The sequence below is a fragment of the Lonchura striata genome, chromosome 29, assembly GCF_046129695.1.
Source record: "Lonchura striata isolate bLonStr1 chromosome 29, bLonStr1.mat, whole genome shotgun sequence".
Lineage (NCBI taxonomy): Eukaryota > Metazoa > Chordata > Aves > Passeriformes > Estrildidae > Lonchura > Lonchura striata.
In genome coordinates, this window is record NC_134631.1 from 5,343,410 (window position 1) to 5,368,100 (window position 24,691).

At 51.1% G+C, this 24,691-nt stretch overlaps 1 protein-coding gene across 1 annotated transcript in view; it reads right to left on the minus strand.

Moving 5' to 3' along the window:
• Positions 1–24,691, minus strand: part of LOC144247624 (uncharacterized) — a 1,666,419-nt gene that overhangs the window by 1,042,246 nt on the left and 599,482 nt on the right. The window lies entirely within an intron of this gene.

Genomic DNA, 24,691 nt, shown 5'->3' on the forward strand with positions numbered 1-24,691 from the left:
GCCCTGCTGCCCTGGGTTTGTGGCCCTGTGGCAGAGGGACAAGGCTGGATATTCAGGATTTGTCAGGGGAATCACTCCTATTGAAGAAAGGCTTGACACCATCTGCACTCCCAGACCTAAAGGAGGGCAAGAGTTGGTTTTAGGAGTTGTTTTCCTACCCACACATCATTCTTGGCTCTCTAGGTCAGAAATCCCCAGCATTCCTGCTGCACTCAGAGTTTGCCACTGAGAGATGTGAGAGGCAAAGGATTCCCTGTGGCTGAGGGAAAGTGAGGGGCTGGATGGGCTTGTTCCCCCAGCACTGCTCTGCTCAGCCCCCTCTGCTTCCCTGAGCATCTCCCTGGACTGGACATCCCCTCCTGAGAGGTGCCTTGTCCCTGCCAGCGCTCACAGAGCCCATCCCACCCTGTGTGCCCTCGGCCCGGCCCTACAGAAACCTGCCTGTGTGCAGGGCCCTGGCTGGGGCAGGCTCTGTGTGCAGCTGGGCAAGGGCAGCTCAGGAGAGCCCTGCTGGGCCCTGCAGAGGTGATGCTGCTGCTGCCCAGGGCTGAGGAGTGGCTGAAGGCCCTTTGGGAGGCTCCCAGCAGAGACACTGACCACCCAAAGTCACAGTTCTGGAGTCTCTGTAAATGTTCAAACATTCCTTTGATGATCCTGTGTGTCCCTTTCAACTCAGAATGTTCTGTGATTCTGGGACTACAAGTCCTGTTCTGCTTCTCTCATTCCCCTGTTGTCTATAATCAAAAGAGAAAAAAAGAACCCTTGCAACAGTGTTAGAACAGTGAAGTTAAAACCAGACCTTTATTGGAAGCTTCCAGGTGTCCCAGTGGGGATGAGGCACACCCAGCCCCTGATTTCAACAATTTGTTAATGTTGATTATTTAGGATATTTGACAGGAACATCCAATGGGAGATTCAGTACCCAGTTACACACTCCTGACTCAACCCACTGGAATAAGTCCAGGGCCTTCTTTGTCCCAGTTTTTCTTATCACCGCTCACATTCAAAACCCAAAATACTCTTCTTGTGGGTTCTTTCTCTGATAAAAAGATTATATAGCACTTGAAAAATGTATTTAGACAGGTTATAGTTCTAAAATCTAAGAGAAGGTAAGGAAACATACTAGAGTTAATTAAGGATCATAAATACATTAAATATATAATAGTAGTTAAAAGGAGTTATTTAAGAGTTTAATAGAGTTAGTTAAGGATTATAATTTTAAAACTACGTAACAGTAATTTACAGAACTATGAATATATGAAAAATATATAAAAAGCAAAAATATTTTTATCATCATCACAACTTCATCATCTTTCTCCAAGCAGAAAATTGAAAACACTCTCAGGAAAGCTCCTGACCTTTACAGCAAACCCAGGCTTACCTTCTTTGGGAAGTGCCCTCTGGAGCTGGTCTGGACCTGGAGCAGCCCTGCCCCAGCCAACCCCTCTCAGCAGCAGCACCTGCCCTGCTCAGGGTGGCTCCTTCCCCCCACAGCTCCTGGCCAGCGCTGGGAGCAGCTCCAGGGCCGGCTGAGAGCTGTCCCTGGCAGGCAGCAGAGTCCTTGGCCCAGCACAGCGCCCTGGGCTGCAGGACCCTGCTCTGCAGGACAGCCCTGGGCACCCCTGGCTGCTCTGCACAGGGGATGAGCAGAGAATGCACTCACAGGGTCTGTGGGCATTGGGATGTTCCAGCTTTAGGAGATCTCTCCAGGAGCTGCAGCTGCATTGTCCTGCAGCCAGAGGTTCCTGTGCCAAGGGCTGGCAGTGATTCTGCCCCAGGCACTTCTCAGCCCCTTCCCAGCCCTGACTGATTGAAGCTCTCTGTGCCTCTGTGCTGTGCCCGGGCTGGCTGCAGGCAGTGCCCCAGCCCTGCTGGGCTGGCAGAAGAGCTGCTCAGCAAGAGAAATGTGCTTTTGAAGCTCTGCTTGGTTACCAGGATCACCCTCTGTGCCAGGAGCCTGGCCCAGCTCAGCAGCACAGACACAGCACAAGGACTTTAATGACCCTCTGGGGCTTTGTGCTCAGGCCCTGAACATCAGGCCCTGAGAGGGAGCTGCAGAAACCTCTTCAGAACTCCAAGTCAGAATCCAACTCCAAAGTTTCTTGGACTTTTAATGGGTCCCACTGAGGGACACGACTGAGAAAGTGTCCCCAGGCCCCAGGCCGAGCAGAGAACTGGAGGCACTGATGGCAGGTGGGGACAAAGAGAAGCCAAGTCTTGGTGCCCTGGGGCACAGCAGGGTCTGTGCCACCAAGGGCTGTGAGGAGACACCTTGTCCTGAGGCCCTGGGGCCTCCTGGCACAGCCCCAGCCAGGCTGGGCACTGTCAGCCCCTGCTCCTGCCCTCAGCATCCCTCCCTAGCCCACATCCCAGTGGCCTCAAGGATCTGCTGGAAGGAGTCCCTGGGGAGTCTTGGTCAGGAATGGCTCTGGGGGCTCCTTCATGCTTCCAGGGACTGCAGGTTTTTCAAAGGACTTTGGCTTTTGCTTTTGCCTTGGAGTCTCTAAGAGGTTTCTGCAATTATGGCCTCCAATATTCTGCTGTAATTAGTCCCTGGAGAGGCTTTGTCATGAACAACACTCAGTGGGACTCATTAATTTTTCAAGGTACTGCAGTTATTTTAAGGTATTTCGTGATTCCCTTTTGATACAGACTCTGTGAGAGGTTTGTGCAATCATGACCTCCAATTATCTGCTTTAATGAGTTCCTTGAGAGCATTATACTGACACGCAGGGGGCTCATTAATACTTTGAGATACTCAAGGTTTTTAAGGTACTTTGGATTCTCCTTTCCACACTGAGTCTCTGAGAGTTTTTTGTGCCATCCTGGCCTCCAATTCTCTCCTCCAAGGAGTCCATGAGGAGCCTGTGTTAGGGATGGACCTCAGTGGGTCCCATTAATGCCTTGTGACACTTTGGGTGTTTCCTCTGACTCTGACTCCGGGAAAGGTTTGTGCAATCTCCTCTCAGGCCCTGAGGTTCCAGGGCTCAGCTCCAAATACACCACGGGGCTCCTTAGGATCAAGCAAGTCCTAACAAACCATGGCTCTGCCTTGATTTCTCTCTTGTCTGGGGCAGTTCATCAGGAAGTTTCTTTAGATGTTTTGGTTCACCAGTTTGAGATTTCTCGGTCAATGCATTAGTTAGTGTGGTTGGTTCAGTGCTGGTTAATTACCAGTACATTCACTAGAATATACTTACGAATTTCCTGCTCTAAGATCGGATTAGGAGAAAGGCAAAGTGGACTAAAATTTTAAGAGGATAAAGAAAAGTTTGTTAACAATAACTAAAAGAAAGAGTAATAAAGATCAGAACAAAACTTTCAGAACAGTTCTCCTCCTCTTCATGCAACCACTTCTTCCTTAGTGACCATTTAAAGAGTCAAAACCTAAAATTTTCAGTCAGTTTACCACGTCTAGGATAGTCTTTCTTCAGTTCACTTAGGGAGAGAAGTTCCTCTTCTTAATGTTATGGAGACTTCTCCACAAGAAACCATTTATCTTATGGCTTTTCATTTCCATGAATAACAGCTACCTGGAAAGATCTGCAATCATTATGTCCATGCCATTTTTTCACAGTTTTCCCACAGCTGTGTTTAGGGGCCATATCAATTTATGGTGTATTAGTTTAAAGATCAGCTGTTTAAGAGCAAAAGTTCCCTTCATCTCTTTCTGAAATCATCTCTGGGAACGGAGATCTTCTCACGCTGAGGGCACAGGGTCTCATCACTCTACTCTTTGGCTGTTCAAACTTCTCATGGGATCACAGCTACTGCAACATTTGCTTACTTTAGCATGGAGGCCTTTGCTGAACTAGTCATCTCCCCATACTTTTCAATGCCTTATAGAGAAAAGGAGAGTCTGATGTATCAATGACATCCTTCTCCATAGCTTTAGCAGAGGATTTCAGCCCCAAGATCAAGGCATCCCCTCATCCCTCCTATCTGGAACTCACCTTCCCCTTCAGTTACCTTGGTGTCTTCATGTTGCTCTTCTGTGTGCCTGCCCTGTGTCCTTTTCTCTCACTGGAGGGAGGATGGCAGCAGTGGAAGGGTCAATATCTCCCGGGGCCTGCAGACGGTTCCATGACCCTGGCCGGGCTCGGTGGCCAATTCTAATTTTGGCCATGGTTCCTGAACATGAAGACCAGTTCTTTTCCATAGGAATGAAGGAACAGAGCCCCACTATTTTAGGGGCAGAAGAGGCCTGACCACCAGAGGACAAGGGCAGCCAGAGCTGCCAGATTTTATTCTGAGAGATGCTCTTGAATATAGGGCATGTTTTAGGCAGAATGTCAGTATTGGCTATGGGCATCTGAAAAGATGGAGAATTCTTTTCCATAGCAAGAAATGCACAGATCCCCAGTGCTCCAGGAGCTGATGAGAGGCAGCCCTTGACATCCCAAGATCACCCAGACAAGTCAGGTGGCCCCTGGCAGGCCAAGCCAGTCAGACCTGTTCCATGTTCCCTCGCTTCCATGGGGCCCCACAGTGTCCCAATGGTCCCTTGCTTCCAGGAGGACCTGAGGTGAGGCCCCCTTGGTGACACGGGGCCCTGAAGGGTCAGAATGGTCTCCATGGTTCCATCAGGCCCCACAGAGTCATAATGGTCTCTGGGTCCATGAAGCCCCACGGTGTCACCATGGCCCCTTGGTTCCATGGGCTCCAGTGGTGCCACAATGATCCCCTTGGTTCCATGAGGTGCCCACAGTGTCACAGTGATCTCCATGGGAAGGGAAGAACCGAGCCCCAGTGTGGCAGGGGCAGCCAGCAGAAGCCAAGGCCAGCTAGATTTGTCAGTACTGGCAGATTTTGTCTGGGAGGAACCCTTGGATATAGGGAATTATAGACGTGGAATCCCAATTTCATATATGAACACTTGGAGGAGAAGGGCTGTTCTTTGCATAGGAACAAAAGTACAGAACAATGGTGTTTGAAGGGCAGATGAAAGGTGGCCACCAGAGCCCTAAGGCAGCCAGACCTCTCTGTTCTGGTAGCTTTTGTCTGGAAGCAACTCTTGGATACAGGGAATTTGGGAAGTGGAACTGCAAGTATGGCCATTTCTGTGTAGATAAGAAGGACGGTTCTTTTCCATAGGAAGGAAAGCACAGAGCTCTAGTGTTTCAAAAGCAGGTGAGAGGCAGCCCGTGTGTTTCAGAAGAGACCAAGGGCAGCCAGACCTTTCTGTCCTGGCTGCTTTCACTTGGGAGCATCCTTGGATGTACAGAGTTTTGGACGTGGAATCCCAGTTTTGGCCATGGGCACCTAGACAGGATGAATTATTTTTTCCTATAAGAAAAAGAAGTGTGAAGTCCAAGTGTCCTGGAAGATGATGAGAGGTGGCCCCCCTTAGGCCAAGCCAGCCAGACCTTGGCACCTTTCGTCTAGGGGCTATCCTTGGACACAGGGCATTTTAGAGGGCAAATCTCAATTTTGGCTGTGGGCACCTGGACAGGAAGAAGAGTTCTTTTCATGAGGAAGGAAAGCACAGAGCCTCAGTGTTTCAGAGGCACATGAGTGCCAGCCCTCAGAAGCCAAGGCCAGCCAGACATGTCTCTGACCTATCTTAGCAGCTTTTGTCTGGGAGCTATCATTGGATATAGGAAATTTTGGAGGCAGATCCCAAATTTCATCCATGGGTGCATAGTTGAGATGGATGATTTCTTCCCATAAGAAAGAAAAGCACATGGTCCAAGAGTTTCAAAGGCAGATGAGAGATGGTCCCCAGGTGGCCAAGGCAGCCAGACCTGTCTCTCCTGGCAGATTTCATCTAAAAACAATCCTTGCAATATAAGAAAATTTGGAGAAGGAATCCTGGTTTTGGCCCTGGGTCCCTGGAAGAGCAGGACAGTTCTCTCCCAGAGGAAGGAAAGCCCAGAGCCCCAGTGCTTCAGGGACAGATGAGAAGCAGCCCTCGACATGCCAAGGTCAGCCAGACCTGACAGGTGCTCCCCAGGAGGCCCAGCCAGACAGACCCGTTCCATGTTCCCTTGGTTCCGTGGGACCCCACAGTGTCACAATGGTCTCCTTGGTTCCATCAGGCCCTGGAGTGTCACAATGTTCCCCTTGCTTCTGCAGTGTCACAATGGCCCCGTGCTTCCATGAGGCCTTGGAATGTCACAATGGCTTTGTGGTTCCACTAAGCCCCGATGTGTCACTATGTCCCCTCGGCTCCGTGTGCCCTCCCTGTGTCACAACGGCTCCTCTGTGACACTGCGGCTGCACAAGGTCACCATGGACCCTTGGTTCCTTGGGGTCCCTGAGTTCACAATGGTCTCCTTGATTCCATGAGGCAGCACAGTGTCACCATGGCTCCTTGGTTCCATGAGGTTCCCCAGTGTCCCCGTGGTCGCTATCAGAGGCTGGATGAGATCCATGTCCCGAGACACCTTGGGATGCTCGGAATGCCCGTGTGGGGCCGGGGCCGGGTCAGGCCTTGGTTTGTGGTGGGACAGAGCCCCGCCCCCAGCCTGGCCTGGCAGAGCTGTCAATCACACAGCAGGGGCAGTGCTGATTGGCTGAGCTGTCAACCAATCACACACCAGCAGCTGGTGCCTACCCTGACTCTGATTGGTCAATCACCTGGCAGTCCCACCCCAGGGGCGGGCCCATGGAGGCCCAGGGGGTTAAAAGCCGGAGCACGAGGCCAGCCCATGGTCTGGATCCTGCATTCTCCTGGGGTTCCTCTGTTGGTGATTCTGGAACCTGAGTAGTTGGTGCCTCTGTGTGTGTCTTTCTATAGATCAGCTGCCTTTCTGCTGTTCTCTATTTCTTCTCCTTCTAATCCTGCTTACCTCGAACATTTTTTGGTAATTTAACATCTTGAGGGTTAAAGGTTTTTAGGTAAAGTGGGCAAAGTTAATGAAGTTAATGCTATGATAAGAGTTTTATGTTGAAGTGGATGTTGTATGAAACCCTTTGCTCAAGCTCCTTGATTGTCTATATTTTGCCAGTAAAAATTTGTGTAATTTTGACCTCTTAGCTCTGTTAGTTGGAGCATGGTGCTGGTATCGCCCAGGTTGTGGGTTTAATCCCAGTTTGGGTCATTCACTTAAGAGCTGAACTTGATGATCCTTGTGGGTCCCATCCTACCAAAATATTCTTTGCATCTGGCCATGATGAGAATATCTGGCTGGTGTTTCTCTTGTGCAACAAAATCAAGTAAAGGAACCTTTGGTGACCCCAAAGTGTTCTGGGGTGTTACAGCCCTGCAGACTCACAATGGCCTCTTGTTTCCATGAGGCCCCACAGTGTCACACTGGCCCCTTGGTTCCATGAGGATCTGCAGGGTCACACAGGTTTGTGACATTTGTCCTTGCTGCCCCTCACATCCCCCTGCCCCACAAACAGCCCCGAGCCACCTGTAAGGGACAGGCCCTGCTGTGCCAGGCTGGGCTCAGGGCTTGGCGTTTCTGCTTCCCCCAGCCAGCCCAGGCCTTGCTCAGCACTGCAGTTCCCTGCTCTGAGCCTTGGGCTCCCTGCAATCCTGGCCTCAAGGATCTGCTCTCACCAGTCCCTGGGGAGCCTTTGGCAGTCCCTGTCCTCAGTGGGGCCCCGTGATGCTCCAAGGGACTTGGACTTTTGCTTCTGACTCCTTGAGCAGATTTTTCAGTCTTCTCTCAGTGCCTGAGTCTCCTGGACTCAGCTGAAGATCCATTGTAGGGCTCATTAAAGTACACAAAACCCTCATTGGGGCGGGCTTCCTCTTCCTGCAATTCTCTACAAGTTTTCAGGCCCTGTACAGCAGATTGGAGTCAGTTTAAAGATCCTTTAAGAAGAGAGTTTTAATAAAACATTAATTATTTATTTTAACAGAGCATTTTTTATTTCCCAGTTCGGAGAAGAGCTGATAGAAGCATTCCCCAGGTGATCTTGACACTGAAGTTCTCCTTAGGAGGTCTGGGCATATAGAAGAATGAGCCCCTTGAGGGCTGACCCTGTTTGGACAAGCTGCTCCTCACCCCCATCCTCACCATGTCTGACATCACCCACCTGGCACTGACATCCCTGTGCCCTGCAGCAGAACCTTGTCCCTGAGCTCTGCAGCTCCACGTCCCAGCCCATTGCACCGTGTCCCACCAGCTCTCCTCAGGGCTCTGCCTGCACACAGGCCCAGGAGAAGTTTTCCTCGTGGGAAGGAAAGAATGGAAAAGCCTGAGCAGGTTTCCTGAACAACAAACCCTGTTGTAGTGCGGCAATGCGTTCCCCTCGCCGCGATTCCCTGAGCGGTGGCGTGCTGGGCTGCGAGAGGGAAGAGAACGGGCGGCCACTCCCCCTGCGAAGCTCTGCAGTCCCAGTCGGTGGTGCGGGAACAGATGGAGGCGACACGGGACTTGGGGGTGAACAGGATGATTTTATTCAGTGAGCCCCAAGACCCCCTCGGGAGCGGGAGCAGAGGTTTTATACAAGAATTCAGGGAGACGGGTGTAGGAACAGCAACCAATGAGGGAACAGCAGGGGAGGAGTTTAGGGCAGAACTAACATATCACAAACCTATCAGGGGGAGCAGGGAAGTGAAATAACACAAAATAAGCAATAGGGTTTTGAGTCTCACTAAACAGACAGGGAATGCTCTGGAAGCAGAGGAGGGGGCTAGGATGAATGACAGGGAAGGTTCCAGGGAAAGGGGCAGGGAAAGGGAGGATTGACAACTTGGAGATGAGGGGGTTAGGGGAGAGCTAGGGAAGACTGACAACTGGGGAGAGGCGGAGATTAGGGATGGGGGCGGGGGGGGAAACAGATATTGAACAAAAATCAAATAAAGACACACCACCGCAAAACCCCACTCAGGAGCCACCTGCTCAGTACAGGCTGCCTGGAATTGTGTCACCTTTCTACAAGGGACAGTGTGGCCAGAAATGATCTCTGGAAGCAGAATTCTCTGAGTCTCCCAGCTGAATTCTCTGTCCCTGCCCTTTCCCTGGACCTCTGTTGCAGATGGAAGCTGCTGCTGCCATCCTCACCTTTAACCTATTTCTAGAATGCAAGCAGATATTCCCAGCTGTGTTAAGCAGGATTTCCTCAATGTTTCTATAAATCTTTTGTGTCCCACATGGAACAAAGGGGACATTTTGGCACTGAGGGAGTGACATGGAAGCAAGGAGTCAATTGTGACCCTGGGGTCCCATGGAACCAAGGGGCCATGGTGACACAGCAGGGCCACGTGGATCCAGTGGCCCATTGTGACACTGTGGATCCAAGGAGACCATGGAGACACCCCCAGAACCTCATGGAACCAAGGAGTCCACCCAGCGGGGCTGCATGGAGCCAATGGTCCATGGTGACACTGCCCATCCAAGGAGGCCATTTGGACACTGCAAAAGCTCATGGAGCGAGGTGGCCATTGTGACACTGAAGAACTTCATGACACCAAATATCCATGGGGGACACAGCAGGGTATCATGGAACCCAGGAACTGCTGATGGCAGTGCAGAAACTCCTGGAACCAGGGGCTGTTGTGGCACTGCAGAACCAACACAGCTGCTGCACCTTGTCCCCTGCCCTGCACAGCTCCTTGGGAGGCACAGCAGGAGCAGCACCCTGAGAGCCTCGGGAATGCCCCTCTGGGATCCATGGCACACGCTCTCAGGGTCCAGTTCCCAGCCAGAAAAAGATGTTCCTGCCCTTGAAGGCAAAGCTCTTAAGAAAGGGCCAAAAGCCAAGTGGAGCAAGATCCTACAGGGACATTTCACTGCCAGCCTTCATAACTTCACTCATGGTTGTTGTAGCTCATGGATTGGGAATGAAATCAGGGCAGGGTCTTTGGTGAGAGCTTCCCTGGGTCAAAGGAGACACTGAGAGAGAAACAGAGCAGGCAAAGGAAGGCAGGAGAGAAAGGAGGTGTTTTAATTTGGAAAGACAGGTGTCTTCTAAGGAAGGCAGGAGCCTCCCCTGAAATTTAAAAATGTAGACTCTTTCTGAATTGTTATAAATTTGAAATTAAGGGGGCTCTCAGGTAAAAATATGGAAGCAGGAATGACTGTTTTTTATTAGGGAAGAAAATTAAAAGATAAAATAAACAATGCAGTGAACTAAAACAACACTAACAGAGTCAGAATAAAACCTGACACCCTGTTGGACAGGGTGTCAGCCACAGTCCAATTGGAATTGTGGCTGCAGTCCTCCAGGAGTGTCAGGTGTGGTTCTGTTGGAGAAGTGATCCTGTAGGAATGGGAGTCTTCCTCTGAAGAGGAAGAGGAAGAGGCAGCTGTTCCTCTGGGAAAATCCAGCCCAGAAAAGTTGTATTGGTGGGCCAGAATCTCAAGACTAGATGCAGGTAGGAATGCTTGGCTCCTCCCTCCAGGTGGAACATCTCACAATGGGATGTTACAGTTCTTCTCAGCCATGCAGTGACATTCAATAGCCCATTATCAGCAGATGTCTCCCCTGAGGGAGGATTGATTGTGGAAGAGATAAGGGAAAACTGCCCACTTAACACAGGACAACTGCCATACAGATGGCAAAAAGAACACATCTTGCTTTTCAGTCTGGGACAGGAGGACACAAATAAAATCAGCTGAGAAGGCGGCACTCTGAAAAGCAAATCAGAACTGACAGAAATTGAATGAGACAGAAATCAGTAATCCCGAAAGTTTTATTTATTATCAAAATAAATGACACCCACCGGTCCCTACACAATCCTGATCCCACACCCTCATATCACACCCTTATATCTCACTTCTCCCGATCTCCTTCCAACCCCATCTCATCCTGGAGGCTGAGGAATTGAGCAATTTTGGCATGGGACTGAGGTGGGAACCAGCCATTTTGAGATGGGATTGAGTCATTTTGGGGTAAGATTGAGGGGTTTTGAGTGGGATTGAGTCATTTTGAGGTGACAGATAAATCCACCTTGGATTTTGGAGTGCAAAGATATGGAGAATACTCCCATATATCCCCCAAGAACCCACAAATCCTCCAGAATATGTTCCCAAACAGTAAATTCCACCTCAAATACCTCTAAAATGGTGGGACTTCTGACATCTCTGGTCAATACTCTTTTTAGTAATTTTTCAGGTGTTTTTAAGTGATAAAGACAAATCAGAAGAAAATTAGGTCCAAACCAAAACTAGAGACACCTTGAGCATCCCCTGGGCACTGGACAAAACAAACTCAGCAGAAATCAAATTTAACCCTCCATAAAATGCCTTGAGGAAAATTTGCTCTTCCCACATGTCACTTCTGATGGAAACACAAACAAATCCCAAACATTAATAGACCAACAACAGAAGCAATTCTGTGGTAATTCCATATTTCATCAGTTTCTGCACAGCTGGCAGGTTCCAAAAAAAGAAATATGGAAATTTGACCCAATACAGATTATTAAAAGGAAGGGAAAGGTCTGTGTAGCTGTCACAAAGGTGACAGGGATGAAGAAAATAATGATTCTCCCCCCAGACATGTGAATTCAGAAGTTATTTGGGAATAACTTGAGCTGGGCTTCTTGTAGGACTTTAGTAGCCTTGTGTTTTCTCACCTTGGGTGTGAATGATCCTTGTCAGTCTCGCTGGTATCATTTGGTTCCTTTCCTCCAGTGATTTTAACAGACTTTTCAAAGAAGGAAAACAAAATATTTTCTTTACACTGGCCACCCACAACTTCCACTTTTCTCATAAGGTCTCCTAAAAGTTGCTCAGAGGAAGCTGCATCCAAGTTTCCAAGAGTTCCTTGGGAAAGAGGCAGAACCTCCGCGAGGAGGAAACCAGGCTGTTGTCAAAGGAGCTTGGGGTCCGACAACAGTGCCCTGAACTCACTGTGCAAAATAATATTGCACTCTGGTTAATAAAATTGTTAGAGAGATGCCCCTGCCCCAATTCAGGTGCTAAGGTGACCAAATCCTAAGTGGATTTTATTGAACAGTAAATGTGAGGTAGAGAGACATGGAAAGCAAAAGAAAAGGGGGGAGAGCAAGGGAGTGACAAGGACAGAGATCTCCCCTGGGGCAGGGCAAATGTGACATTGTCCCCTGTGTGTGGCCTCCCCAGGGTGGGGGTTTTACACCTGAGCCAGTTTGGGTAAGGGGGGTGGTGTTCACCCCCCACCCTGAGCAGGGATTGCCTCACTGTTTCAGGTTACAGTGTCAGATGTAACCAAAAGTGTTTTCAGTCCCCATCTCCATAAACTGTTATCAACAGGTGGGGCAGTGTTCTTTATCTCTTCCATGGCTCAGCCCTGATAACACCCTCCAGGGGCCATCTTCTGTTAATGGGCCATTGAGTGTCACTGCAGGACTGATAAAATTACATCATCCCATTGTGGGATGCTCCGCCCAGGGGGAGGAACCAAGCATTCCTGCCTGGATATAATCTCACCCTTGCAACACCACAACCACCTTGCCTACTGCATTCCTAGAGGACAAGAGCTCCATAACCACCACTGGACTTTCCGAGCAAGACCATACTGTTCTACAGGATCACTGCTTTGACAGAATCACGTTGATCACTCCAGCCGGACTGCAGTCACCATTTCATCAGACTGCTACCACCACCCTGACCAACGGGGTGTCCGGTTACATCCTGACTCTGTGAGTTTAAACCAGTGTTTCTCTATTATTGCCGTGATCTTAATTTTCTTATTCAATTGTCATTCTGGCTTAGACTCTCCCCCTGGTTTGCTTTGAAGCCAGTACAAAACTCACTGTGCTCATCACTTGTTTTCCTCCCAAAACAGGATTTCCCATACCCAAACGTTCACCAGATAGAGAAGGTTGCAAGGAAGAGGAACATGCCCTGGGACACCGAGGCAGGTGAGGAGGAAGTCAGTGCCCCTTTTCCCCCTCTCTCCTGCTCCATCTCCCAGCCTGGCCCCCAGCTGCAGGACAGTCCCGCTGCCGGTGCCCTCCTGCTGGAGATGCACTGGGGGGATCTCCTTGCCCTTCCCTGTGGCACGGAGGCAAATCCCACCTACTCCTTGTCATTTCCTCCCCCGGAGCAGGAGCTGAGGATGGAGACCAGGAAGGACAAATCCCTGCAGCAGAACCTCATGGAAGAGGCCGTTTTGAGCAACTCCACAGTGCAGGAATCCAACAGGGAGGAAAATCCCTGGAGGTCTCACAGGAGGAGGGGCTGCAAGCCCAGCCCAGGATGCTCTGAGGAGGAAAGACCCACTCTGGGCCAGGAAGGTGGGCAGAGCTTCAGCCAGAGCTTGGAGCTGGTGGTCCCTGAGAAGCTTCCTGATGGGCAGAAGCCCTACAAGTGCTTGGAGTGTGGGAAGAGCTTCAGGGAGAGCAAGAGTCTGAAACGCCACCTAATGATCCACACCGGGGAATGGGCCTACAAGTGTGGGGAGTGTGGAAAGGGATTCAGCTCCAACTCTCACCTTGTCAGCCACCAACACATCCACACCGGGGAATGGCCCTACGAGTGTGGGGAATGTGGGAAGGGCTTCAGAAGGAGCTCCGACCTCATCATTCACCAACGCATCCACACTGGGGAGAGGCCCTACGAGTGTCCTGAGTGTCAGAAGAGGTTTCACAGCAGCTCTGGTCTCCTCAGACACCAGTGGATTCACGTGGATGAGAGGCCCTTCCGCTGCCCTGACTGCAGGAAGGGCTTCAAGCGCAACTCCACCCTCATCACACACCAGCGCATCCACACCGGGGAGAGGCCCTACATGTGCCCCACTTGTGGGAAGATGTTTAACAGCAGCTCAGATCTCCTCCGGCATGAGCGGATTCACTCCGAGGAGAGGCATTTCCTCTGCCCTGACTGTGGCAAGAGCTTCAAGCAAAAGTCCAATCTTGTCAGCCACCAACGCATCCACACTGGGGAGAGGCCCTACGAGTGTCCCCAGTGTGGGAAAAGCTTCACCTGGAGCTCTGACTTGACCAAACACCAACAGAGGCACCGGTAAGGGAAATCCTGAAAGTTCCCCAGCTGCAGGAAGAGCTTTGTGCACTGCTCCAGCTTCATCCCCCATTAAAAAACCCACATTGGGAAGAGCCTTGGTGATCCATGTTCCCTGTGATCCATGCTGGGAAGACACCTGTCCCTTTTCCTGCCCCTACCAATGGCCTGATATGGGATTGAAGGGCATGAGGGTCTGGCCATGGCCCTGTCACTGCATTCACTCCCACCTCAGGTCATTGCCAGGGGCAGGAAAGGGACTCTCTCTCTCTCTTTCCCTGAGGAGACGGGTGTCCTTTCCATGCAGGAGGAAACATGTGGCCAGGAAGATACAATTGATGGTGATGTAGCTTTCCCTGTAAGTAGTTTTTCTTATCCCTTCTGTTGTCAATTTTTTTTCTGTTTCTGTTTGTTCCTTATCTCATTGCTGTTCCCAGTAAATTGTTCTTATCCCAGCTAGGGATCTTTACCTTTTTTCCTTCAATGGAAGGTGGGAGGGCAACGAGCACCAGCCGGGTTTTAGCGAGAGCAGGAAATTGGGGAATCCCATTCCTGAACCCCAGCCCCTGGAAATGGAGCATCCCAGCTTGTGCCAGCCCTGGTGGCCATGGCAGCAGCCTTGGGAGTGGGTCCCTGGCTGGGGCTGAGGGAACCTCTTCACTCTGGTGCCCAGGGACAGGAGTGGAGGGAGCGGCTGCAACTGAGTCGGGGCAGGCTTAGGTTGGATCTCAGGAAAAGGTTTTTGCCCAGAGGCTGCTGGGGCAGTGCCCAGGCTCCCCAGGGAAGGGTCACAGCTCTAGGGCTCTCTGAGCTCCAGCAGTGTTTGGACAGCGCTGCCAGGCCCAGGCTGGCAGTGTTGGGGTGTCCTGTGCAGGGCCAGCAGTTGGTCTCCATGAAGCTGCCCAGGGACTGACCATAGCAACAGGGGCTGGGGATGGTTGCCATGGAAACTGACCATAGCAACAGGGGTTGGGGATGGTTGCCATGGAAACTGACCATAGCAACAGGGTTTCTTGGTGATGGTTGCCTTCTAAGGATGAGATTTGTCACAGGCCCTCAGAGGTGTTCCATGGGGACTTTCCAAGAGTCTCCAGGCTGTTCAAGAGCTGGAATGTCACACACAAAGACAGGGGCTCCATGGAGCCATCCCAACCATTTCTGGGGATGGCAAAGAGCCGTGTGGTCAGAGGCAGTCACAGCCATTCCATGGTGACATCCCAGGGCACCTTGGCCTGCAAAGGCACCGATCTGTCACAGGCACTCACGGGGGCTCCACAGTGACATCCCCAGGCTGCCAAAGAGCCAGGATGTCACAGGTACTCACAGGGGTTCCTGTCATGGCCAGAGTGGGAGCTTCAGGCAAAAGCTTTATTTCATTATTGGAGAAACTCCTGCTGAGTCATGAGATGGAGACACACAGCAGCCACCATGGGTTCTAAAACCCCTGCAGGGCCCCCAGACTTCTAAAATTCCTTTTAAGAGAGGAGACTGGGAGTGACTGGATCCAATCCCGGCCCCAGAATTTGTCAAAGGTTTATGTATAAACTATTGGACAGGTAGAATTGAACAATTTGTCAATGCAATTTTTCCTACAGGATTAATGATGGAATACCAGATATATTTATATAAATACAATCTGATCATGATTAGACAATAAGCTCTTAACCAGAGTTATTTACTCCACAGTCCAGAATCTATAACAATTATAGGATATTCTGCTCTAGGAAGCAATTTTGAAGTCAGCAGGGCCTTGCTGGAGTGGTTTGAGCCCATTGCAGGCAGAGCCTCCTGCTCCAGCAGGAACTGCCTTTCCTGTGCCAGGAGCAGGGCAGGTCCCGCTGCAGGAACAGCCCCAGGCCAGCCCCAGCACAGGGAAGGCCTCGGGCACAAGGGCAGAGTGCCATGCTGGGAGCTGTGCCAGGGACAGCCGGAGGCACCAAAGGCACCTTGGCAGCAGCAGCTGCTTGCAGGGCATGGCCAGAAGCCTCCCTTGGCACCTGGCCTGGTGGCCAGCGCTGCAGAGCTGCTGCCTCAGGGCTCATTTCTGGCTGGGCTCTGAAAAGCCACTTCTGCTCCAGGACCCTGACTGGGAAGCCATTGGCCCAGCACCTTGGGGACAAGATATTAATGACAAAACTCTTCATGCCAGCAGATGTTGGAGGGTGCCACGGGAGACAAGACTCATGATATCATGATCATCAAGTCTCAGTTTATTGTGACAGATTACATAGTTTATATATGTTCGTTAATTAGCTCATACATATTGCAAAAGCTGAGCTCATGATTGGTTGCTATGTGACTTGTACTATTATCTTAAAACTCTGCTTGTGATTGCTACTTGCCTGTCCAGCTGGCCTTGCAGTTAGAACAGCTTAGCACTTCTTTGTTCTTCTCTATCTATTTCTACATACCAAGCAGTTTCAATATCCTGCTTTCTGCACACCATCTGCTCTTCAGGGTCATGCGAACTTTGCAGCAGTCACGTAGCCCTCCCTACTTGGATTAATTTTACAGTATCATGTCCCCTGCTGTACAACCATTCTTCTGCCAAGCTCTCTTCATCTCCCCCGTTTTCTTTTTGTACAAGAAGATGTGCATTCAGCATTTTCTGCAAAAGCTGTTGTATCAGGCCTTGTAAGCAAGTAAACACACAGGGCAAAACAAGCAAAAGTATTATAATTATGCTTAGAACTATTATGCTGTATTTGATAATGTCTCTTAACCATGGTCCGATCCCCAATCCCTTCAGCCAGCCTTCTAGACCCAATCCGTCCTCCACCTTTAATTGTTGAGTTAGCTCAGTCAATTTTCGTATTTGCTTATGGATAGATGTAGAGTGATCAGATAAGTTCATGCAGCACATTCCTTCAAATTTTTTACAACTATGACCTTGGGCTAGAAGAAGTAAATTAGTGGCAGCTGCTCTGTTTTGCAGAACTGCATGACAGATACTACCTATATTTGTGGCAAGCTCACTTAATATTTTAGATGGAATACTAATTTATTTTTCTGTCCAGTAGGCTAGGATTTTTAATTGTGTGAGAGCTTGCACTGAAGTAACTCGTGGGGTGAAAAATGAGGTTAGTATTACAGAAGTGCACCCCACTTCATATTTCTCATGTTTTTGATTGTTCTGTTTAATATGAAAGGAACAAACTTAATTCTAAATACAAACTATATTTATGATAAACTTAATGTTATGCTTTTGATTATCTAATTGATTGTATATTATTATCTATAAAAACTCAAAGACAGAGATTACAAACTCAATACTAAAATTCTATCAGATGACATTTTCTCAACTCTTTGTTTTCAGAGACATTTTTGGTAATTAAATCATTACTAACATTTCTATCTTTATACAGTGATTTTTATCTATATCATATTTGAAATAACATTGATTCACATAATGTTCATCCTTCTTGGTATCTTGGAAAACACTCGGTCCTGCTGTACTTTTTCATTACGTCTTCTGACTCTTGTAAGAAATTGGGAAGATGCTGTTGAAATTTTTGCTGTAGTGTTGTGATCCCACCATCGGTGGCGCTGCTGCTCTCGGCGTTGTCGCTGCCATGGCAACCAGGACTGTGCCACCATCTCCGGCGCCATTGCTGGGCGCTGCGGGGAGATGAGGGGCAGCGCCGCCTCGCTCCCGTCCTTGTTGTGTCACCTTGTGGATGGGAGAAGAGACACCCCCGCCACGGCTGCGCCCCGCCTGCTCCGGCTCCAGCGCGGCTGAGCCCCCAGGAACGCCCCTCTCCCCCCTTGCGCTGCTGCTCGGCAACAAGGAGCCTTCCGTCTCTCGGCTGATGTCCGCTCCGCCCCGGGCTCGCCTCCGGCTCGGTGCTGGCCGTCCCCGCTCTGTCTGGCCCCACGCCCGCCGCTCCGCGCTGCCGCTCCTGCGCTCCGCCCGGGCAGCTGGCCGGTGCTCACCACCGCAAACCGCTGCCTTAGTTCTGCCAACCTCCAACCTCCGCAGGTTGCTGCGCTCACTTTTCTTCGGCAAGGCAGCACTCCCGCTCCAGCTCCCGGCCCCGGCCACGTCCACACCCGCCGTTTGGGTTCCTCGTGAACGCTGAGGTATTCACTGTTCCAGTGGACTCTCACAAACAAACAACGATGCGAAAAGTCTTTTTCCTCCCGTCGGGAATGACCCAATTTGGAGTTTGGAGTCTTCTGATCTGTTCCACCTGATCCCCGTTCACACAAAGTGAATTTGGGATCCCAGTCCCGTTGCCATAAAGCAATTTGGACTTCAATTTCCAGCACCTCAATGCTACTAGTGTTTATGGGAGGTACAGGCATTTCAGAAGCAGAGATGGGAACGGGAAAATTTGTGAGAACTGGAGGGTTTGGCTCACTGGAGAGAAGCAAGGGTTTACATTCCTTATTTTTCTCCTGAGCCATCCGTATCACTTCCACCGCCGTCTTTTCTGCCTGGCACATTAACAATTTGTTATGAACCACTCTCCAAAGTTTACTCATTTTCTTGCCCGGTTTGTCATCATCTAACACTAATTCCCACACCTTATCCCTATATTTTCTCCATTTGGAAAGTTCATGAACACTATGGGGGTTAATGAAAAAGCCATAGGACTCAGCATGATGCAATAGCGAGGGGAGATCTTTATCTAAGTCAATCCCCCAAATATGCCATTTTCTAAGAGAAGCACTAAATAAATCATATGCTGCTTGCCTTTCCATGATTACGTCGGTACTGTTGCTGGCTCCTTCAGGCTTTGGCAGCATGTATCGGCCAGGCTTATCTCTGCAGTCACCTGGGGCACGGTGCACTCTATTTCAATTCAGCACTTTTGCCGTCCTTCCAGCTGCAGGACCCGAACTCCAACGCAGCACCTCTCCCGCCTTTCCCTCTGATGAGGTCCCTGTTCGGGCGCCAGTTGTTGGAGGGTGCCGCGGGAGACAAGACTCATGCTATCATGATCATCAAGTCTCAGTTTATTGTGACAGATTACACAGTTTATATATGTTCGTTAATTAGCTCATACATATTGCAAAAGCCAAGCTCATGATTGGTTGCTATGTGACTTGTACTATTATCTTAAAAGTATCTTTGTGAATGATACTTGCCTGTCCAGCCGGCCTTGCAGTTAGACCAGCTTAGTACTTCTTTGTTCTTCTCTATCTATTTCTACATACCAAGCAGTTTCAATATCCTGCTTTCTGCACACCATCTGCTCTTCAGGGCCATGCGAACTTTGCAGCAGTCACGTAGCCCTCCCTACTTGGATTAATTTTACAGCATCATGTCCCCTGTTGTACAACCATTCTTCTGCCAAGCTCTCTTCAGACAAGGACAAGGAGGATGATGAGGATGAGGAGGAGGAGAACAACGAGGAGGAGGAGGAGGACAAGAAGGATGAGGACGAGGATGAGGAGGAGAAGGATGAAGATAAGAAAAAGGATGAAGATGTAGAGGACAAGGAGGACGAGGAGGTCGAGGAGGAGGAGGAGGAGGAGGAGGAGGATGATGAGGACAACGAGGATGAGGACGAAGAAGAGGACAAGGACAACGATGAGGACGAGGACGAGGAAGAGGACGAGGACGAGGACGAGGAGGACGAGGAGGAGTACGAGGAGGAGGACGAGGAGGACGAGGAGGAGTACGAGGAGGAGGACGAGGAGGACGAGGAGGACGAGGAGGACGAGGAGGAGGAGGATGAGGAGGAGGACAAGGAGGAGGATGAGGAGGACGAGGAGGAGGACGAGGAGGACGACGAGGAGGATGACAAGGAGGACGACGAGGAGGAGGACGAGGAGGACGATGACGACGAAGAGGAGGTGGAAGATGACGAGGAGGAATAGGAGGAGGAAGAGAGAGAACAAGGACAAGGAGGATGATGATGAGAAGGAGGAGAACGAGGAGGAAGAGGAGAATGAGGATGAGGAGGCGGAGGAGAAGGAGGACAATGAAAAGGAGGATGAGGATGGGGAGGAGAAAGAGGAGGAGCAGGAGGAGGAAGAGGAGGAGGAGGAGAAGGAGGAAAATGAGGATGAGGAGGACAATGAGGAGGATGAGGAGGATAAGGATGCGGAGGATAAGGAGGAGGATGAGGAGGAGGACAAGGATGAGGAAAAGGACGAGGATGAGGAGGACAAGGAGGACGAGGAGGACAAGAAGGACAAGGAGCAAGAGGACGAGGAAGACGAGGAGGAGGAGGAGGAATAGAGGGATAAAGAGGATGAGAATGAGGATGTGGAGGAGGACAATGAGGAGGAGGAGGAGGAGGAGGAAGAGGAGGACGAGGAGGACGAGGAGGACGAGGAGGAGGTGGAGGAGAAGGAGGAGGAGGAGGACGAGGACGAGGATGAGGACGAGGATGAGGAGCAGGACGAGGACAAGGAGGACAAGGAGGAGGAGCAAGAGGAGGAGGAGGAGGAGGACGACGAGGAGGACGAGGAGGACGAGGAGGACGAGGAGGAGGACGAGGAGGAGGAGGACGAGGAGGAGGACGAGGAGGAGGACGAGGAGGACGAAAAGGAGGATGAGGACGAAGAGGAGGACGAGGAGGACGACGATGACGACGATGACGATGATGACGAAGAGGAGGTGGAAGATGAGGAGGAGGAATAGGAGTAGGAAGAGAGAGAACGAGGAAAAGGAGGATGATGAGGAGGAGAACGAGGAGGAAGAGGAGAATGAGGATGAGGAGGAGGACGAGGAGGAGGACAATGACAAAGAGGATGAGGAGAAAGAGGAGGAGGAGGACAAGGAAGAGGAGGAGGCAAAGAAGCATTAAGAGGAGGAATAGGAGGAGGAAGAGACAGGAGAAGGACAAGGAGGATGATGAGGATGAGGAGGGGGAAGACAGCGAGAAGGAGGAGGAGGAGAAGAAGGATGAGAACGAGGACGAGGAGGAGAAGGATGAGGATGAGGAAAAGGATGAAGATGCAGAGGACAAGGAGGACGAGGAGGAGGAGGAGGAGAATGAAGATGAACAGGAGGAGGAGGAGGACAAGGAGGAGAATAAAAAGGAGGAAGACAAGGATGAGGAGGACCAGGATGAGAAGGACGAGGAGGATGAGGATGAGCAGGATGGGGAGGACGAGGAGGAGGAAGAGGAGGAAGATGAGGAGGAGGAGAAGGAGGAGAATGAGGATGAGGAGGACAATGAGGAGGATGAGGAGTATAATGATGCAGAGGATAAGGAGGAGGAGGATGAGGAAAAGGACAAGTACGAGGAAAAGGATGAGGATGAGGAGGACAAGGAGGAGGAGGACGAGGAAGACGAGGAGGAGGAGAAGGAATAGGAGGATAAAGAGGATGAGAATGGGGATGTGGAGGAGGACAAGGAGGAGGAGGACGAGGAAGACGAGGAGGAGGAGGAGGAATAGGAGCATAAAGAGGATGAGAATGAGGATGTGGAGGAGGACAATGAGGAGGAGGAGGAGGAGTAGGAGGAGGACGAGGAGGATGAGGATGAGGACGAGGATGAGGAGGACGAGGAGGAGGAGGAGGAAGAGGAGTACGAGGACGAGGAGGAGGACGAGGATGAGGACGAGGACGAGGAGGACGAGGAGGACGAGGAGGAGGAGGACGCGGAGGAGGACGAGGACGTCCTCCTTGTCCTCTGCATCTTCATCCTTTTCCTCATCCTCATCCTTCTCCTCCTCGTCCTCGTCATCCTCCTCGTCCACCTCCTCCTTATCCTCCGCATCCTTATCCTCCTCATACTCCTCATTGTCCTCCTCATCCTCATTCTCCTCCTTCTCCTCCTCCTCATCTTCCTCCTCTTCCTCCTCCTCGTCCTCCCCATCCTGCTCATCCTCATCCTCCTCGTCCTTCTCCTCCTGGTCCTCCCCATCCATGTACTCCTCCTCTTTATTCTCCTCCTGGTCCTTCTCCTCCTCCTGTTCGTCTTCCTTCTCCTCCTCCTCCTCCTCATCCTCCTCCTCGTCCTCCTTGTCCTCTGCATCTTAATTCTTTTCCTCATCCTCATCCTTCTCATCCTCGTCCTCGTCCTCATGTTTCTTCTCCTCCTCCTCCTCCTCGTTGTCCTCTTCCTCCTCATCCTCATCATCCTCCTTGTCCTTGTCCTCTCTTTTCCTCCTCCTATTCCTTCTCTTCATGGTTCTCTGCTTCCTCCTTGTTCATGTCCTCCTCCTCCTCCTCATCTTCCTTGTGCTTGCCCTAGTCCTTGTCGTCTTTCTCCTCCTCCTCTTCCTCCTCCTGCTCCTCCTCTTTCTCCTCCCCATCCTCATCCTCCTTGTCCTTGTTCTCTCTCTTCCTCCTCCTATTCCTCCTCCGCATCTTCCACCTCCTCTTCGTCGTCGTCGTCGTCGTCGTTGTCGTCCTCCTCCTCCTCCTCCTCGTCCTCCTCCTCGTACTCCTCCTCCTCCTCCTCGACCTCTTCGTTCTCCTTGTCCTTTGCATCTTCATCCTTTTCCTCATCTTCATCCTTCTCCTCCTCGTCCTCATCCTTCTCCGCCTCCTCCTCCTCGTTGTCCTCCTCCTCCTCATCCTCATCATCCTCCTTGTCCTTGTCCTCTCTCTTCCTCCTCCTATTCCTCCTCCGCATTTTCCACCTCCTCTTCGTCGTCATCGTTGTCGTCGTCGTCATCGTTGTCGTCGTCGTCATCCTCGTCCTCCTCCTTGTCCTCCTCCTCGTCCTCCTCATCCTCCTCTTCGTCCTCCTCCTCCTCCTCCTCCTCCTCCTCGTCCTCCTCGTCCTCCTCATCCTTATCGTCCTACTCCTCCTCGTCCTCCTCATCTTCCTCATCCTCCTCCTCCTCCCCGTCCTCCTCCTCCTCCTCCTCGTCCTGCTCCTCGTCCTGCTCCTCATTGTCCTCCACATCCTCATTCTCATCCTCTTTATCCTCCTATTCCTCCTCCTCCTCCTCGTCTTCCTCGTCCTCCTCCTCCTTGTCCTCCTCGTCCTCCTTGTCCTCCTCATCCTCGTCCTTTTCCTCATCCTTGTCCTCCTCCTCATCCTCCTCCTCCTTATCCTCTGCATCCTTACCCTCCTCATCCTCCTCATTGTCCTCCTCATCCTCATTCTCCTTCTCCTCCTCCTCATCTTCCTCCTCTTCCTCCTCCTCGTCCTCCCCATCCTGCTCATCCTCATCCTTCTCGTCCTTCTCCTCCTGGTCCTCCTCATCCTTGTCCTCCTCCTCTTTATTCTCCTCCTCGTCCTCCTCCTCCTCCTGTTCATCTTCCTTTTCCTCCTCCTCCTCCTCCTCCTCCTACTTGTCCTCTGCATCTTCATCCTTTTTCTCATCCTCATTCTTCTCCTCTTCTTCCTCGTCCTCATCCTTCTTCACCTCTTCCTCCTCCTCGTTGTCCTCCTCCTCCTTTTCCTCATCATCTTCCTTGTCCTTGTCCTCTCTCTTCCTCCTCCTATTCCTCCTCTTAATGCTTCTTTGCCTCCTACTCTTCCTTGTCCTCCTCCTCCTCCTCATCTTCCTTGTGCTTGCCCTAGTCCTTGTCGTCTTCCTCCTCCTCCTCTTCCTCCTCCTGCTCCTCCTCTTTCTCCTCCCCATCCTCATCCTCCTTGCCATTGTCCTCCTCCTCGTCCTGCTCCTCATCCTCATTCTCCTCTTCCTCCTCGTTCACCTCCTCCTCATCATCATCCTCCTTGTCCTCGTTCTCTCTCTTCCTCCTCCTATTCCTCCTCCTCATCTTCCACCTCCTCTTCGTCGTCGTCGTCGTCGTCATCGTTGTCATCCTCCTCCTCGTCCTCCTCGTCCTCCTCCTGCTCGTCCTCCTCGTCCTCGTCCTCCTCCTCCTCCTCATCCTCCTCGTCCTCGTCCTCCTCCTCATCCTCGTCCTCATCCTCGTCCTCGTCCTCGTCCTCCTCGTCCTCCTTATCCTCCTCATCCTCGTCCTTTTCCTTATCTTTGTCCTCCTCCTCATCCTCCTCCTCCTTATCCTCCGCATCCTTATCCTCCTCATCCTCCTCACTGTCCTCCTCCTCCTCATCCTCATCATCCTCCTTGTCCTTGTCCTCTCTCTTACTCCTCCTATTCCTTCTCTTCGTGCTTCTCTGCTTCCTCCTCTTCCTTGTCCTCCTCCTCCTCCTCTTCTTCCTTGTGCTTGCCCTAGTCCTTTTCGTCTTCCTCCTCCTCCTCTTCCTCCTCCTGCTCCTCCTCTTTCTCCTCCCCCTACTCATCCTTCTTGTCATTGTCCTCCTTCTCCTCCTCATCCTCATCCTCATTCTCCTCTTCCTCCTCGTTCTCCTCCTCTTCTTCCTCATCCTCCTTGTCCTTATTCTCTCTCTTCCTTCTCCTATTCCTCCTCCTCATCTTCCACCTCCTCTTTGTCATCGTCGTCGTGGTCGTCATCCTCCTCCTCGTCCTTCTCCTCGTCCTCCTCCTCGTCCTCCTTGTCCTCATCCTCCCCTTGTCCTCATCCTTGTCCTCCTCCTCATCCTCCTCCTCGTCCTCCTCATCCTGTTTGTCCTCCTCCTCCTCCTCCTCCTCCTCCTCCTCCTCCTCGACCTCCTCGTTCTCCTTGTCCTCTGCATCTTCATCCTTTTCCTCATCTTCATCCTTCTCCTCCTCATCCTCGTCCTCATCCTTCTTCTCCTCCTCGTCCTCCTCGTTGTCCTCCTCCTCCTCATCCTCATCATCCTCCCTGTCCTTGTCCTCTCTCTTCCTCCTCCTATTCCTCCTCTGCACGCTTCTCTGCGTCCTCCTCTTCCTTGTCCTCCTCCTCCTCCTCATCTTCTTTGTGCTTGCCCTAGTCCTTGTCGTCCTCCTCCTCCTCTTCTTCCTCCTCCTGCTCCTCCTCTTTCTCCTCGCTTTCCTCATCCTCCTTGCCATTGTCTTCCTCCTCCTCCTCTTCCTCATCCTCATTCTCCTCTTCCTCCTCGTTCTCCTCCTCCTCATCA